The sequence below is a fragment of the Notamacropus eugenii genome, chromosome 4, assembly GCF_028372415.1.
Source record: "Notamacropus eugenii isolate mMacEug1 chromosome 4, mMacEug1.pri_v2, whole genome shotgun sequence".
Taxonomy (NCBI): Eukaryota; Metazoa; Chordata; class Mammalia; order Diprotodontia; family Macropodidae; genus Notamacropus; species Notamacropus eugenii.
The window spans coordinates 258,501,741-258,512,645 of NC_092875.1; positions in this window are offsets into that span (position 1 = coordinate 258,501,741).

Below are 10,905 nucleotides of genomic sequence, written 5' to 3' on the forward strand. Positions count from 1 at the left end.
CCATCCCTTGACTTCTTTAAGAGGCCTATTCACTAACAGGTGTTACCTCACGCAAAGTGAGAACCTGAACAGACCTTAGCCTAAAAGGGCCAGGTTCTCCCATTACATCCTGGACTGTTTCCAGTCATCCTGATGAATATCTGGCCACTGGAACCAGATGGCTCAGGAGGAGAAAGTGAGGCTGGTGACCTTGCACAGCCATCCCTCACTCAAATCAAAGTCAACTGCAAGTCATGTCATAATTTCTCTGATGTCATGGTTGGTCCTCTTCAAAAATGAAGGACAAACACATGAGATAGCACCTGTCTAAAACCATCAGCAAGCATTATACATAATCGGGATAAACTAGAAGTATTTCTAATAAGATCAGGGGTGAAATAAGGATGTCCATTATCACCACTGTTATTCAGTATGGTACTAGAAATGTTAGTTTTAGCAATAAGAGAAAAAAAAAGAAATTGAAGGAAGTAGAATAGGCAAAGAAGAAATAAAGTTATTACTCTTTGCAGATGATATGATGGTATACTTGGAGAAGGCTAGAGAAACAAGTAAAAAATTATCTGAAATAATCAACAAGTTTAGCAGAGTTGCAGGATATAAAATAAACTCATGTAAATCATTGGCATATGTATATGCATATACATATACATACATACATACATACATATACATATACATATATATGTGTATATATATATATGTATATATATGTATATAAAACTAACAAAGCCAACAGCAAGAAATAGAAATTCCATTTGAAGTTACTATAGACATTATCATATATTTGGAAGTCTACCTGTCGAAACAAACCCAGGAACTGTATGAGCACAGTTACAAAATACTTTTCACAAAAATAAAGTCAGATCTAAATAACTAGAAAAATATCAATTGCTCATGGATAGGCCAAGCTAATGTAATAAAAATGACAATTCTAGCTAAATTAATTCTAGCTAAATTAATTTACTTATTCAGTGTCATACCAATAAAACTACCAAAAAGAATGAAAAGAAGTGATAGGGAAGGTAGCCTAGTCATATCAGATCTTAAATTGTATCATAAAGCAGCAATCATCAAAACTACTTGGTACTGGCTAAGAAATAGAGTGGTGGATCAATGGAATAGGTATATAAGACACAATAGTCAATGACTATCGTAATCTGCTATTTGATAAATCCAAAGACTCCAGCTTCTGAGATAACTCACTATATAACAAAAACTGCTAGAAAAACTGGAAAATAGTATGGCAGAAACTAGGTATAGACCAACATCTTATACCCTATACCAAGATAAAGTCATAATTTAGTGCATGATCTAGATGTAAAGGCTGGTACTATAAGCAAACTAGGAGAGCAAGGAATAGTTTACCTGTCAGATCTACAAAGAAAGGAAGAATTTATGACCAAACAAGAGATAAAGAACATTATAAAATGCAAAATGGATGATTTTGATTACATTAAATTGAAAAGGTTTTGCACAAACAAAGCCAATGCAATAAAGTTTAGAAGGGAAGCAGAAAGCTAGGAAACAATGTTTATAGCCAGTATCTCTGTTAAAGGCCTTATTTCTCAAATATATAGACAACTGAGTAGAATTTATAAGAATACAAGCCATTCCACAATTGATAAATGGTCAAAGAATATGAACCGGCAGTTTTTAGAGGAAGAAATTAAAGCTATCTGTAGTCATGTGAAAAGAGCAAAGCAAATCAAAACAACCCTGAGGTACCACATCACACCTATCAGTTTGGCTAATGTGACAAAATAGGAAAATTATAAATGTTGAAGAAGATACGGGAAAATTAGAACACTAATGCATTGTTGGTGGAGTTGTGAATTGATCCACCCATTCTGGAGAACAATTTGGAACTATGCCTAAAGTGCTATAAAACTGTGCACACCCTTTGACCCAGCAATATTATTGCTAGGGCTGTGTAAGCTATAGCAAGGTGGGATTTTTGTGCTTCTCTTTTTGGAGTTCAGTTTTCTAGGCTCAGGCTAAATTGAAAACATCTGAAGGATTAATCTCCTTTGAACCCTGAGAATTCACAGCTGTGCTGAATCATGTAGGTTTCATGCCTTCTTACTCTGAGCCTATTAGTTGAAAACTATATATACTGGGAGGCTGATATTTTACTTTGGGGGTTTGCTCATGCGAAGGACCTTTGGATTTCCTGGACAAGACTCTGAGTAGCCATTTGTGAAGAAGCCCTTGACTACTCAGAAGTTGGTGCTCTCCAGTCTAGTGATATATGTAAATGTTAAAGTGTGTAGCAAGATTATTAAGACAGTTGGAGCCCTATCTATTGGATCTCTGGACTGTTTTCTCTATATTTCTCTGCTTATACTTTCTCCATGTTCAGGGTGCTGACTTTTCCCCTGAACTAGTGAATGACTTATATGTGTTTAATTAAAGTAAGATTGTTGATTCCTTTGAAGCTGTCTTGTCTTTAGAAAAGCAGATCAAAGAACCTCTGCTAGCAGCTCATCCTTTGTGCTTGTGTGGTTGCTGCTTTATGTATGTGATCGCTACAGTATATATCCCAAAGAGATTATGAAAACGGGAAAAGGACCCACATGTACAAAAATATTTATAGCAGCTCTTTTTGTGATGGCAAAGAATTGGCAATCGAGGGGATGTACAGCAGTTAGGGAATGGCTGAACAAGTTGTGGTATATGAATACTGTTGTGCTATAAGAAATGATGAATAGAAGGACTTCAGAAAACCCTGGAAAGACTTATATGAACTGATGCTGAGTGAAATGAGCAGAACCAGGAGAACATTGTACACATTGTAATTGTGTGATGACTGACTTTGACAGACTTAGCTCTTCTCAGCAATGCAAAGATCTAAGATAACTCCAAATGACTCATGATAGAAAATGCCATCCACATCCAAAGAAAGAACTTTGGAGTCTGAATGTGGGTGGATGCATGCTATTTGCTCTTTTTTTCTTTTGTTGTTTTGTTTCTTCTTTCTCCCCTCATTGGTTCTAATTCTTCTTTATATAATGACTAATGTAAAAATATATTTAATATGAATATATATACATATATATGTAGAGGCTATAGATTGTATGCTGTCTTAGGGAGGGAGCAGGAGAGGAAGGGGCAGAAAATTTTAAACTCAAAATCTTATGGAAGTGAAACTAAAAATAAATTATTAAAAAATAAGTAGTGCCTATTTCTTTTTCATAATTGTGATTTCTTTGATGTAAGGAATTCCCTATGAGAAAACCCTCTCTAACAATGAGAAAGATTTGACTAAGGCACTGAGAGATTAAATGATTTGAGAACAGACACTGTCTTTTGACTTTCTGTCACCCAAGTGCAAGCACAGCTTAACAAATATTTATTGCCTGACTTACTGATTTGCTCAGGGTCACAGAGCCAGCATGTGTCAAAGGCAGAAATGGAATCGGAATCTTCACTCTCATACTAGCTCTCTTGTTCTGTGAACCCCTTTCAAGTAAAAAAAAAAAAAAAAAAAAGTGGGGATAAATTACCACAGGGTAATTTAATGTGCTTCTTTTAGACTTATTCATTAAGTGCTTACAATAGCTACAATGATGACTTCCCCCAAAAGCTCCAAACTGAAATTTGTTATATGATTATAACATATAAAATTTTATGTACTCTAAAATTATGAATACCTTAAGTATAAAATGATAAAACTCTAACGTAAAACAATTACTGATATTTTATGTGGGACAATCTGAACAAATAAAAACATATGATCTAGCAAAACCATATTTAATTTCTATATTTTACAAATGTTAAATATAAAAGACATTTTAAATGAAGTTACAACTTAAAATATGTTTAGCAGATATAAGCATATAAAAATTTAATTTTGATGTTAGACTTTTTAATTTAAACAAAGGATTATAATTTTTTTTCAACACCAGTCTTAAATCTAGTTTTGAATTGAGTTTATTTCTCTTGTAGTTCAATTTTTTTTTTTAAGCTATTGGGGTTAAGTGACTTGCCCAGGGTCACACGGCTAGTCAGTATCAACTGTCTGAGGTAAGATTTGAATCCAGATCTTCCTCCAAGGCTGGTACTCTACCCATTGCACTACTTAGCTGCCCTTGTATTTCAATTTAAATCAAGAATAAGATAAAAATGCTTATTCCCACAAATCCAAGGTAGAAAATGGTAAAAAAAAAAATAGTAATAATATTATAAGCTCTTTCACTGATACATGGAAATTTATTCTTTATTTTTAGCCAAAAATTTATGAAACTGTTGTTTTTAGTCCAAAATCCATTGATATGTCAATTAAATTTTCTTTCTTTATCCATAGACATAGATGACATCTCAAATAGGTTGTAAATCTGATTTATTAAAAATTTTAGAGGGGAGGGAGGGACAGACAGGTGTTTTCCTAACTATGGGCATAAATGGGAACACAGATGTACCCATGCTAGGTAGTCTTCTATACTCTTGATGTGCATGTTTTTCCTTCTTTATCCCAATCCATCCCTTCAATGTAGGACCAGCCTTTTGAGTATTTGAGTCACTTGGCTTCATGGGAGTCAGGCAAAAAAAAAATAACTTTGTAGTCATTGGAATGTTATACAATTGGAATGTTTACTTTATTGTAAATACTGGTGAACAGTGGTCAATAAATAGTTTTATATTCAAAAAAAATTTTTAGAAAGATATTCATTGAAAATCCCTTCTAAAAACTTCACATGGTCATTCATGTTTTTCTTGACAGCCTGATCCAGAGAGAGTTCCTTTTGTATTGTAAGTGATATAATGTCAAAAAGCACTGAGTGCAGTTCTCAGTTGTGTAGTTCCAAAACTGTACTTTTGCCATCATACTTTTTCCTTTGTTGTGAACGTTGAATATATTTTGTATTTGTATTTTGAATGTAATTTATATTTGCACCCTGTAATAATGTATTAAGTTTGTTAATTTTTAAAAAGATATCTGCTAACTATACTAATTTATACACTCATGCGGGTGAGTAAGATAATCAGCAAAGACGACCGACAACCAATTCTTCTCAATTCAAATAGACAAATGATATTCATCCTATAACTGTCATAGGCAAGCCACTTATCATCTGCGTGTGTTAGAAGTATAAAGTAAATGCTCACCCTTCTGCAGAAAAAAGAGAAAATAATTCAGAGTTAGTGGGTCTTGATTCTATGAAATTATTTTGACAGCATCATCTAATGGCTTTTAAGTTGTTTTGGCATTCTCTTTGATGATAAAATTTGTTTGTGTATGCTGCAGTGTGTTCATGCTACATTAACATTAATTTTTTTATTTTATTTTTTTTAATGTTCTACAATCACTACCATAAAACTTAGATTTTTATCCCCCCACACCTGCCCTCCCACCCCCCTCCCTCCCCAAGACAGCACACAATTCTATATAGGATCTACATATACTTTCCTATTGAATACGTTTTCACTATAGTCATGCTATGTAGACGAACTAAAATAAATGGAAGAAATCATATAACAAATCAAAACATAATAGACGCGCACACACACACACACACACAAACATGATCTGCTACATTCTGTGAATGAATTCCATAGTTCTTTCTCTGAGTGTGGAAGGCATTGTGTCTTAGAAAACCATTAGGAATTTTGTTTCTTTTAAGTTCTTGTGTTATTATGAAGTTCCAAGTCTACCAGAAAAAACTCTCACACCCTGTGGTCGTCTCTGTGCATAAAGTTCTCCTGGTTCTGCCCCTTTCGCTCAGCATCAGATCATATAAGTCCTTCCATTTACATTAATTTTTTAAACAATGCCTAAAAATTTTCTAGTTGTCAGTTTTGTTCCCTCTGTGCAGATTTCACAAGAGGACCATTTGATTTATTTTTCTTCAAAATACAGATTAGTTAGATTTAAATGCCTTCCTCTGTTATATGTAATGATAACTAATAAGAAAACATTCTATTCTCCTCCACTTTACCATAATGCAGATATCTTACAAATACAATTAAAACTTCTTGGTTACAAGCATGAGTGGTCTCATTTAATTGCAAAGCATAATTGTCATATAATCACACATGTCATGTATCTGACAAGCCACTGAATTTTTCGAAATGGGTATCTTTAACTTCTTAATAGAATCATCTCCAAATATGTACTTGACAATTGCTTGGCACATAACAAAATTAATTTTCTGCAAGAGTCTGAGCCTTTTTTTGCTATTTGATGACTTACTAAAATATGAAGCTTCAATTGCTTTTCTATTTTCTTATTAATTCACAGAAATAAATCAATATTGTGTATTTTCAAATTTTCTTCTTTCCACTTAAAAAAAAGTCAGCAAGCTTATCAAAATAGCTTTCATCATTGGATTGCAAATGTCAAGATGAGAAGATTTGTAAGCTGCTATCTGTAAGAATTTCTCCACAAATTACACTTTGTGGTGGTAGATAATCGTTTTCTCCAGGAAATGAAGAAAACATTTACTCTATTCTTTACATCTTATTTTTTCATGCCTGTCATAATGCAGGTATCTTGAATATCTTTGTGTCATTTTCAGAATTGTGATCTACTGAATGACTTTTACTAATTTCCTGATCACAGTGTACTGAATTGAATGAGTATTTTAAGATTCTTAATTCATTTTTCAACATTATTTTTTTTCTTTTGGAGGAAATAGGAATTAAGTGACTTGCCCAGGCTCACACAGCTAGTAGTAAGTGTCTGAGGCCTATTTGAAATTAGGTCCTCCTAACCCCAGAGCTGGTCCTCTATCCACAGCGCCACTTAGTTGCCCCTCAAAATTTTTTTGTATATTTCCAAGTCTATCCAAATAATATTTCTAAAAAACTTTCACTTTTATGTTCAACATTTGTTAAGTACATAACAGTATTGTACCAACATACAAATATCTATTCTTCCAAGTAACTTTGTTTCATAGCAATGACACCCCCCCTGCCCAAAAATAGTTTGTTCTAAGATAGAAACAAATGAAACCAAATGTGTGTCTGCATTTTAATTTCTCTCACAAGCTGGCTTGACATGCATTGCATGGGAGTTACAATCCAGAATTAATCTCTCATAAGGGAGCCAGTCCAGAACTGGCTTGATTTGGGATTTGGGGGTACAAGGTTATATACCTTTTCAACAGGAGCTGATATCACCTGCCATCATTCTGCCTATTGGACAGAGGAAATATCTGTCTTATCAGACCTCCCACCATACCACCACTCCCAGTCTGTGGCTCTCTAGGCAGAAGGATCTAACTCCACCCAATTCCAAACAAATTAAATCAATTCAGGCCTGATTTGGAGTTGGACTAGAATAAGATTCAGTGTCCTTGTGAAGAACTTTGTAGGCTGCCTGGGGCCAGGGAAGTTCTGGGAATCATTTTTCAAGGCAACAAACAGGTTTCCAGACACTCACCCACCCAGCTAAGCACTGCCATTATTAAGCATGGCTATCCAATCGATAAAATGGATAGCTAGTTATAATATAAAATGTTTACTTCTCTCCTGGCTAATGACAAATATTATATGAAATGATAAATGTACTTAAAGTTTAATTGCATATATTGTTTCATGTTTAATTATATTTATATGTAAACTAACTTTTCTAAGGAAAGAATCTCTTCAGATGTAACTTCTCTTCTTTTGCTAACATGCTGGCTACGGAGGTGGGCAACCTGCAACCTCGGGGTTTTGTTCTGGGAAGTTTGGATTCAGTCAAAGGGCCACACTTGAGGACCCTGAAGGCTACCTGTGGCCTCGAGGCCACAGGTTCCCCACCCTTGGGCTGTACTGTCACAGAAATTCTTAAATGACTGACCACTGTTGCCAAGTAGTTCATTTCGAAATCTACCAGAAAAGAGAATAACATAAGTGGATGATAAGTTCAGATGGGAAAATAGCCCTTAGTACTACAAGAAGCAACATGGGGTTTTTTTCTGCAGAGCATTTATGATCATATGTGATGTTTTCAAGGTGGCTTGCAATGCATATATTCACCAATTATGACTCTGAAACGGCCTGACACGGGCCACAAGTACACAAACATTCTTAACATCTTGGTCCTGTGACTACACCGCTGATAAGGTTTCATCATACATACATAATCCTACAGAAGGGAATGAGGGAACTCTTCTGGTAAATATTCTGGTAAACTATTCTGCGTAAATACAAATGAAGGAACATGTATACTTCTGACCATACACTGGGAACTGGTTTACTCTCAAATGTCAAACTTTTGTGGTTTTTGAACAATTTGATCACAGGTGGAGAACATGTAAGAAAATGTTGTGCTTCATCAGAAGTGGGCAAGTTTAATGCATGAACACCAAAATCATCATGCACATGATCGTGATAGTTTCAGATTGCTGCCGAAACAAACCTGTAGTGTTCAAACATTCATGTTTGTTGTCAAAGAGGAAAAATATATTTGTAACATAATGAACAATTATTTACTGCTTAAAGTATCTGCTCAGGAATTTTTATTAAGACCTCCTTGGCCCTTTGTTCTCTTAAATGGGATCTATTGTACCGTACAATTATCTTCTCTTAATTTCTCTTTAAATACACTTAAAATAATATTCAAGAACAAATATAGCCAAGATTAGAAGGAAAGCTTAAAATCTGGAAAAAAATTTTTTGATAGTTTGTCAGATAAAGGTTTCATATCTAAAATATGTAAGAACTTTGTCAAATCTATAAGAATATGAGTCATTCCCCAATTGATAAATGGTCAAAGAATATAAACAGGCAGTTTTCCAGTGAAGAAATCAAAACAACTTACAGTCATATAAAAAATGCTCTAAATCATTGATTAGAGAAATGTAAGAAAGAAAAAAGAAAGAAAATGAAATTTACATGATAATTTGTACACAGTAGATTTGCAGTTTCATGTTATCATCTTTTTATTATATTATGTTATGGAAATGCTTGTTTTATTCCATAAATTAAAAAATTAATAATAAATGTAATCTGCATTATTAAATTCACAAAAACTTGATTTATACAAGACTTTTCAGAAATGTACGTATTATGGAAGAGAAGGAAAGCCAGAAGGGATCACTGACATATTGAAATTTCTTTTTCAAGAAAGGCAATCTCTATATGAGATGTTTGTGGTTTCATGTACAATTCTTTTTTAGTGCAATGTATATGGAAAGCTTCATTTTATTCAGTGTTTCAGAATTTCCGGATCCTATAAAAGAAATACATCTGTTGTATGAAGTGAAAGCTGCAGTTGTTTCATCTGCATAAGCTTTCTCTGCACAGGTACTTAGACAGTGCCCCTGTATCTTCTCATCCTATATGATTCCTGTTCAGGCCTTCCATAAAGTCTTAGTAGAAGAAGCACTCAACTTAGCAAAGGCTTTCCTTGAGATCTTTTTAGCATTTTAAGGTTACCAGTGCAACACCCAAATGGTCCAGCCCTCTGTCACTCTCTCAATGACTGGCTCATCTCCTTTTATACTCATATGTCCTTGATTGTGGTTGTATACATTTCTTGCATGTAAGTTATGGTGGGTAGTATACTGTCACCTACTTAACACCTGCTATGAGGGCCTCTATTGCTTTGGGTGACCTAAAATTTTGATTCATCTGAGGTTGTGACATTCCATGACTCACGGATATATGGTATCCCCAGGAGGAAATTAGGAGACTGCAAAGTACTGTGGAGCACTGGACCAAGAGTCAGGAGAACAGGGTTTAAGTCACAGCTTTGCCATTATCCAGCTGTGTAAACTTTGATCAGGTTACTTCCTCTCTCTAACTTTCTGTCCCTTCATTTGCAAAATGATGGTCTTTCAAAGGATTCTTCTGTGTTGACATATGAATTTTGGTGTTAAAAGGAGTAAGGCTATTAAACAATTTAGAAAAAAATGTTTTGAAAAAATTGCAAATTAGAGTATAATTATTACATTAGTTCCTTGGTGGTAGTAAATAGAGTATTTTCTTAGGAAGGAGTTACAAAGCTGATGTCTAAAATGAATGAAGTAACAGTGGTAATAACATTCCTTTACCACTTTAAGCTTTACAAAGCACTTTCTCTGCAACAATTAATAATGAACAACCAGATGTACCTGGAACCCAGCTGTGATTTTTTTCATCATTGCAAGGAGACCTGCGGAATTTAATTTAAAAGCCTTGATAATGAGAAACTTTCCCATATTTTGAAAGGGAAAGTGGGGGAGGTCTGTTCTGGGTGTACAGACAACCAAAATGAGAAAGTGACCCAGAATCAGGGGGAGTGTCAAGCTGTGAATCAGGTGTCAGTCTCCCAAAATAGAAATGTTTGCATGAATTTTGGCAAAAACCTGCCAATCCCAAGATGTTTTCAGAAGTCATTGGAGAACATACCAATAGATCACAGAATAATCGAACTCACCTGCAAGGCATTTCTAATCACCCTCAGGCAGTCTTAAATCTAACACCAAGAAATCAGTGTTTGCTACAGCCTTCTGTTTATGATGCCTACAGTTTTGCAAAAATCTTGTGTCTAGGGATTGGCCTTTAAACTATTATTTTCATAGTTCATCAGGCCTCAGATAACAGCACTTACAGATTACCAGTAAGCCTCTCTATCTTTTTGTTTTCAGATTAGTCTCCCGTGATATTCCTTCACATGAAGTTCATTCTAATGTACTTGGTTAAAGCATTTGAGAAAGTTCATTAAACGTTCAAATACATCTCTGAACTCCTCACACCAGCCTCACTTCTCCTCCAGAGCCATCTGAATCCAGTGACCAGATCTTCCTCAGGATGATTGGAGATGACCCAGGATGAGGCAATTGGGGTTAAGTGACTTGCCCAAGGTCATACAGCTAGCGAGTGTCAAGCGTCTGAGGTGAGATCTGAAGTCAGGTCCTCCTGACTCCTGCACTGGTGCCTTATCCACTGCACCACCTAGCGGCCCCTAGTTGTGGTGTGATTGTGATAGAATACTAT